An 8,546-nucleotide genomic window follows, 5' to 3' on the forward strand; every position below is an offset into this window, starting at 1 on the left:
AGTGATAAGTAAAACGAAAGTTTCTTCTCGTGTCCTGAAAGACTAACCGTTTCCTAATTGACACTTGAACCACGTTGTATTTGATTCTGTGACTTGATGAATATTTCTCCTTTGTTGTATATCATGTAAATGTAATAAACAAATAGAGTGTAACAGTCTTTTGTTACACAATAACACCAGCATAATAGCCTCGAAATTCCTCAATTACTTTCCATCTTTAACAAAGTATTGACATTTTTGCCACTTCTACCTATTTCGAAGAGTATACCACGCCAGCGCCCGTCTCGACATATTTACTTCATTACTCCGCTTTATGCCCTATGACTTGAGTTATTGCTATTAGGTAGCGATTTGTTTTTGCGAAAACCGAAGCTTTTCTACAGCCCGCAGCAAGAGCAAGCGACTGAAATCACTTTTGTTACAGATCAAGTTTTGTTCAGGCAGGAACTACTATAGCAACAAGTACTAGTCTGTCGGAGGTGCACATGTGCTCATTGCTATTAGGGGTGAAGCTCCTTATAGCATCCCCTAGTTGGTCTTTGATTGACGTCACTCAATCCAGCGTACCACCCTAGAAGCGTCTCCCTTATCACTAAATACATAGCGCTGTCCCTTATAGATTCATGCAAACTGCAATTGAGTGTTGATATACTAGATGGCGCTGTACGAATTCTAGGTGCTTGGGAGAAGACTCGAGGGAACAGCTCGCAGAGATCCTCACGGCCATCATCGAAGGCGAGCCCATCCCTAAAGAATGGCATGAAGGGAAGGTGATTCTTATCCCCAAAAGGGGCGGAGATGCGAGGAACATAGAGGACTACAGACCAATAACGGTCACCAGTGTTATGTATCGCTTGTTCGCGGGGGTCATCAAAGCATGGATGAGTGGCTGGGCGGAAACCAAGGGACTACTGACCGAGCTTCAGAATGGCTTCAGGCCAGGCAGACGTCTGGATGACAATCTGTTCGTCGTCACACAGTGTGCAGAAATAGCTCGCAGGGAAGGGAGAACGCTGTTGTGCTGCTTCCTCGATGTTGAAAAAGCGTACGATAGCGTGCCGCACGGTCCTCTCTTTGCATGCCTGTCTGACCTTGGACTGCCCCGGCTGCTAATCTCCACTATACAACGGTTGTACAGTGACAATGTAGTGAGTGTGCAGTTGGGTGCCATAACTACTGGCCCAATTCATGTAAATAAGGGTCTGAGGCAGGGCTGCCCACTGTCACCATTGCTGTACATTCTATACGCATCCAGAATAGAGCGGGCCTTGTTGAACTCCAACCTCGGATTCAGCATGCGTTTCAGCACAACTAGTGCTGAAGAGAACTTCCACCTGCCTGGTTTGGCATTTGCAGATGATCTGGTGGTTATGGCAGAGAGTAACCAGGAGTTGCAATCCCTCCTCGACATCTGCCAGACGGAACTCGCGAGTCTTGGACTTCGATTCAACACTAAGAAATCGGCGGTTGTCCGTCTAACTGGAGGGAGTACCGATGCAGCAGCGTTGACTTTAGGAGGAGAACTGCTGGCCACACGCAACGATTACAGATACCTGGGCGTCACCCTGTGTGTGGATGCAGCAAAATATAGTCTACACGAGACTGTGATTCGACAGACTGCGTTGCAGGCTCAACGAATCCTTCGTCGCCGATGCCTATGGGGTTGCAACCGATTTCAGATGATCCGGGACCTGTGGAAGATGGTTCACGTGCCGGGCCTGACGTTTGGAAACGCGGTAGTGTGCATATCGCCAACGACACGGGAGTGGTTGGAGCGTCAGCAGAGAGAGGTCGGCCGTGCAGCGCTCGGTTGCCATTATCGAGTGGCCAACGAGGCGATTCAGGGAGACGTCGGATGGTCCAGCTTTGAAGCTCGGGAAGCCGCCAGCAAGATTGCCTATCGGGGTCGTCTCACGCTCATGCGACGCACTCGATGGGCGCGCCGCGTGTTCGAGTACCTTTCGGCAACATGCATGAGGACTGACTGGACACGACGACTCTACCAGCTGGAGAAGAAGTATGGCTTCTTTGCAGAAGCCAGTCCTATTGAAACAGCAGCCAAGTGGACGGTCGAGGTCCGCATGCGAGTCAGAGAAGCAGAAGAAACCCGATGGCGAGAAGCTATGGAGGCGAAGTCCACTCTCGAGTGCTACAGGAAACACCAGGACAGCATCTGTGGGTCGCGCCTCTATGACAATAGCATTGGCAGCAGCCTCCTGTTCGAGGCGAGAGCTGGGGCTCTTCGCACTCTGGAGTACCGCAGAAAGTTTGATGCCACTGTGGTCAGCAACCTGTGCAGAGTTTGCGGCGTAGCGAGTGAGACACAGGAGCATCTCGTCCTTCACTGCAGGAGTCTCCCAACTTCTCAGGTGGAGGGTGCAACCCTCCCACAGGCGCTCGGGTTTCAAAGGCTTGATGAAGATGGAAGCAGCGACAATGGGGGGGGACGGTACGCGGTCGCAGCCACGAAAAGGCGGCTTACTGAGTGGTGGGCAACTATACGGCGGACTTAGGACCTAGACCACTGTGTGCGCGTCTCTTGCCTGTGTCGTTCAAGAGTGTGGATCCTTTTCTTGGTCCTTTCTTTTTTCTCTGTGCTTTTTGTTTTTCTTTTCCCACTTTTCTTTTTGAGGCCAGGACACTGAGTGTGTTCCCCCGTTGCAAAGGGGCCGGCCGCCATCACATCATCATCATCATCATCATCATCGCTTTTTCTCGCCTAGTTTTCTAGATGGTGCTGTCTTAAAAGATACATATGCAATATTGTGGTTGGATCAATGCACACTAGATGACATTAGAAAAGCAGGTGCTCTCTGATTGGCTGCTACACGGACTGCGCGGGGTTCCGCGGGATACGAGCGTCATAAAACGGCGGTCGCTACCGTTATCTCTGATTCCGCGCGCATACTGTGTGAAGTAGGGCTTCAGCCGAACGACATGCACGGTTTCGGGCCGAAGCTGTCGACGAGAAGACGCTGCGCCGTCCAGAAATACCTCGTAGGTAACATCTTTGACTCGTCTAAGAACCTTGTACGGTCCAAAATAACGGCTTAGGAGTTTTTCGGATAAGCCTGGTCGCCGGACAGGGATCCACACCCACACTCGGTCCCCAGGGTGGTAGGTGACATTTCGATGGCGGAGGTTGTAACCTCGAGCGTCTGCATCTTGTTGGTGACTGGTGTTTATGCGAGCTAGCTGACGAGCTTCTTCGGCGTATTGAGTGTATTGCTCAGCGTCTTGAGCAAGTTCATTGCTTTGGTCGCCCGGAAGCATAGCATAGAGCATGGTTCGCACGTTGCGTCCGCAAACAAGTCGGAAAGGCGGAAATCGCGTTGTTTCTTGCGTTGCCGTATTGTATGCAAACGTGATGTATGGAAGAATTTCGTCCCAAGTTTTGTTTTGTACGCCAACGTACATTGACAGCATGTCCGCTATGGTATTGTTAAGCCTCTCTGTCGGTTCATCTGATTGCGGGTGATAAGCCGTCGTTTTTCGATGACTTGTGCAGCTCCATTTAAAAATGTCCTACATCAATCGTGCTGTAAACGACGTCCTTCTGTCCGTAATCACGCATGACGGGGCACCATGCCGTTGGACGATTTGGTGCACAAAGAACTGCGCGACTTCAGATGCCGTGCCCCGGGGTAACGCTTTTGTTTTAGCATAACGAGTTAGATAATCTGTCGCAACTATAATCCATTTGTTCCCAGAGGACGACAAAATAAGGACCCAAGAAGGTCCATTCCCACGAGGTCAAACGGTGTCCGTGGTGGTGCGATCAGCTGGAGCAGGCCCGCGGGTCTTACAGGCGGAGTCTTGCGGCGCTGGCACCCACGGCAGCCTTTCACATATCGATGTACGCTAGTTGATAGTCGCGGCCAGTAATACTGTTGGCGTACTCTGGCGAGAGTTCGCGAGTAGCCCAAAAGTCCTGACGTGGGCTCGTCGTGGCACGCAAGGACCTCATCACGCATGTCAATAGGAACAACGAGTAGGAAGGCTTTGTCGCTACCACGGGCGTTTTTCTTGTAAAGAATGCCTCTTCTTAGACAAAAAGAGGACAGTTCGCGAGCAATGTGTTGAGGGACCTAAGTGTTGCGGCCTTCCAGGGAATCAATAATGACTGGGCGTAATATGCGAGCAACACTATAACACTATGCGAGCAACACTATAAAAAGTCCCGAAGTGTTGAAGAAACGCTGGGCTCAGCCGCTATTGTCCATGAAAGCAAATAAAAGCGAGCAAGAACACGCCGCTCGTGCGAGTGAGAAGTATGAACGGAAGATAGATGTTTCATTTCATTGTGAAAATTTTGTGTGATCCAGCTGCTAGGCATGCCAGCCAATCGCAACAAAACTTCTTATGCACAATTGCAAACATTTGCTCTTTCTTTTACATTTGCACAGATGGCGCTGCAACAATTTTTTGGCAACTCGTCTATTGTTAAAGACGTTCGAGCCTTTGACGACTCCTTTTCACGCAGTTTTTTAACGAGCTCTCTTGAGACCCACGTATTATCGTATTATATGTTACTAAAGATGAAATGGAAGTTTTATTGTGGCCTCAAAAGTGCTATTTAGACATTTTGCACATGAGCGACTTCGTTTCCTTGTTATCTACAGTTATGGTTTGAATTACTTTAGCTGCATATAAAGAACAGTTTCTAAGACGTCACCAACATCAACGTGATCTCTTTTTGGTTTATTTTCTTCAAGCGACCAATAAAATCTAATTTATTTACGGCTGAGACAATGGTTTGCTCAGTGGTCGATGTAATTCTACAAAGTATTTACCAGCTCCGAATCTCAGGACAATCTAGATTTTTTTCATATTTTCGTGGGGTCACCCAATTGCACCACTTCATTGCCAAGGCAAAAAACAAACCAAAAATGGAACTGCATTATCCCTTGCGGACTACTGCCGTAGCCTATGCAGTAGCACATCCGTTCTGTGCTATTCAAGAATGCACGTGAAAGTCTACAATGATAGTCGACACCTTGACATTGCATTGTTGGTCTGGTTTCTTTCTTTTCTTTCGCTAGATAAGACGCCAGATACAGGCAATAGCAGCGTCACGACAAGTATTGTGTCAAGTGCTCCAGTGTCATTAAGAAAGTGCTTTACCAAATCATTTACCTCTGTAACCCAATATCCTTTAACGTGACGGATGACGATATCCTGTTCGCCTTACCATATATGGTTCAAGTGCTGAGTTAACTCTGTGTCGACAGGTTTCCACACAGAATGTGTATAGTTTCTGCAGCGTCTAATCATCTTGTCAAGGCTCAATTATTCATTACATTCACCTATCTTTCCCGTCTCGAAGCTCTCACAAACTATATCTCTAAAGATTCTCGCCAGAGCGTTTATGTTCGAAACTTTTTGTCCTCTGTGCAACTGATCACCGGAATTCTACACCGAATCTTCTTGCGTTGCCATTTCGTGACATTTTGCCTGCAACTGATCTATAGTGCGTATTAGCTATACCTGAACGACCGCACCCCGCTGCAGCATGCAGGGAGAAGTAAACAATTTAAATGAAGAGGTTGCTCTCTCCTCATCATTCGGCAGAAATGTACAATAAATACACGGCATAAAAAAGCGGCTTGGTACAGTGGAACCGGTCATGACTTTTTATCCGGTGCCCACATTCAAGGATTATTCCAAATTGCGTGGCTGCGATTATTCTATTACATCAGAAATGTTCCAATGACGTAGCCCGCTGTTGCTTGAAGTAGTATGGGTTCTAGTTTCAGTGAAGTCATTGTTAAAATGCCTGCTAATCTATATGTACCCATTTGTGCTTGTGTTTTTTTTTCTTTTTTCAGGACTTCAATACCAAACAATCAGTGTATATGATACCATCGCTTTTTACCACTATTCCAAACAATACTGCACTCGTTGCCAGCGGATAAGGCCCACTCTCAAGGAATCATATAAAGAAGGACAGATTATCGACAGAAATTATTGGTTAAATTATGCTGACACCTAAAGCCAAAAGCATGCAATCGAATTTGATATAAAGAACTCATATACATCAGCGTACAATGTTGATGTCCATCAGCATATAATTTCAGCGATGATTCAACCACTGATCTACGCAGAAGGCACACAAACTACTCTTAATCCAGCCGGAATAGCATGTGTATATTTCGGTTTCACTTTAAGTTTCACTTATCGAAGAACATTCGAGTGTTGACACTTCAAAGGAGTTACATGTTCGTTATTTCGTTCTTTCTCACCCATTTTCATTATCTTTTTGCTGCTCAGTATCATCTTCAGAATAGCGACAGCTAACATTGCTATACAAAAAAGTTTGGCACTTTCGAAATCAGCAAATGTGTGTAGGCTCCAGACGAGATCTTTGAAAATGGCGTTGCTTTTAGGCGCGCAAAATCACTAGCAATTATGCTTCATTTCATTTTATTACCTTAAAAACCTTGTTTACACATAACATATTAGAGCAATAAATGCATGTGTGTGGTGTGATATATGTTGAAAAGTAGCCATATATTCTGTACGACTTTTTTATGGCAGCACGGTGAGGCACGTTGTTCCAATGTTCGGTAGCTCGAGAAAAAATAGTGATTGAAATATTACAATATTACAGCTCATGTTCATTAACGGGTTCCTTGTTGTTGATGGCTGGTGCACGGTGACGTGAGTGATGATGATGGCGTGATGTGTATCTTTCGGTGTGTTTACATAAGCGTGCTCTAATGAATACGCACTTGACCCACTTTTTCTTTCTTTTAGGAAGCGAGCCAGTGGTGAAGTTGGTAATGGGAGCCAAGTCGCTGCCGCCTGCTCTTTCTTGAAACACGATTGCGCAACTTCGTGGTGACAGCAAGCCTGAAGAGGTAATGTACACCAGTTGGTTGCTCAATCGTTTGTGCCGCTCAATTCACACGTCCAGTACTTTGTTCATTGGTCTTTTTTTGGTTGATGTTGGCTGTGAACATTTTATGCATTTATTTCAGCATAATAACTGCTCATACATGTCATTAGAAATGGCCAAACGCTGCTAAATGGACTCAATACTGCCCATCACACTTGCCTGTTGCGAGTGAGTGAAGATGGGTTCTTCAGAAACCGGAACTTGTTACGACATAACTGCTTTGTTATTGTTTCAGAATTGCACACAAGTGGGCGAAATAGGCATTATCAAAGCAGGCTGCCCATGTACATATTTAATGATGTTCAAACTGAATTTCTTCGTCATAACACACGCGTTAAGGAACATGAGGTGGACGAAATTGACGCAGCTCTTCCCCATAGCGTCCCACATAATCATATTGTGGTTTTTAGAGGTGAAAGTCGAAATATTAACAATAATGTTATCGTAATATTGCACGTGTATTGCTCGAAAACATACTAAGAGTTAAAAAAATTCCCAAAACCGTAACAAGCTGTGTTACGGTTTTGGCCCAAGCAGAGTGTATCAGTCTAAAACTTTGCTCAGTTTGTTTGAAGACACATACTTGCCTGTGACACGTTATTTCATTTCCTCAGTAGAAACTCTACATGGGGGATATTCTTGTAGGTGATTGAATTAATCGTTACTCGTCAAATATTGCAGTATATTGAACTTCCGGGCGGGCAAGTGGTCGGCATGTGCTGTCCTAAGCGGGTATTGCTGACATACATCATACAAGAAAATGAACATTAACAAAAATTACCCGGAAGTTTGAATAATTTAGATGCATTATGAGAGCAATATATGCGTGTGCGTAAACGCGAGCGTCTCTTGAGCGGACCATAACAACTGTCCTGGAACTTTCTTGTCCCATGCACACACACTTGACCAAAAGGACGCCATAAAGTTGTCACCGACCTCTGTGTGCATGTTCACTACTACCTTACAAGCAAAGCAAACGACAACCCTCTCAAGATGCAGTACGAAAAAAAAAAGATAGCACAGAAACAGAACAGTATGTGCAACGCGTAAAAGCCATGCGTAGCTTGCATTTAGCTGTATTACAAGAGCACCAGAAGATGTGCTCCTGAGGACACAAGCCGAAGTACTTAAGGTTGTTTGGGACGAAATAAAAAAGAATGAGCGTTTACGCAGCTGAGCTCGCGTCTCGAGAGAAGGCTAACAGGGCAGTTCAAATGCTTTTTACGTGTTTAATTATTATCCTGCCTGCAATATATTTTGTAAAATATATGCCTGACTGTTATCTTACAATTGACTTTGTAACCAACAGATGCTAGTTGGCTTGATGAATCGCATAATTTATGACAGCGTTAAACGTAGCTTATGTGCAGCACTTAGGAATAGACTTCGATGAATTACTCCTGTCGACCACATTCAAAGTGTGCACATTAGACACCGGTTGTCTGACGTATTATTTACTTATTATTCAGAGACGATGATGTATACGCATTTCGTATAGCTCACTGACCCTTACTGCCACATTATTCATTCATGTTCTGTCTCACAAAATGGCACGCGCCAAATATCGTAAGATTATTAAAACTTTCGTGCTTTTCAGATGGTACTTCTTTCAGGACACTTGGATTCCTGGGACGTTGGTCAAGGCGCC

This window comes from Rhipicephalus microplus, chromosome 3, assembly GCF_043290135.1.
Source record: "Rhipicephalus microplus isolate Deutch F79 chromosome 3, USDA_Rmic, whole genome shotgun sequence".
NCBI classification, from domain to species: domain Eukaryota; kingdom Metazoa; phylum Arthropoda; class Arachnida; order Ixodida; family Ixodidae; genus Rhipicephalus; species Rhipicephalus microplus.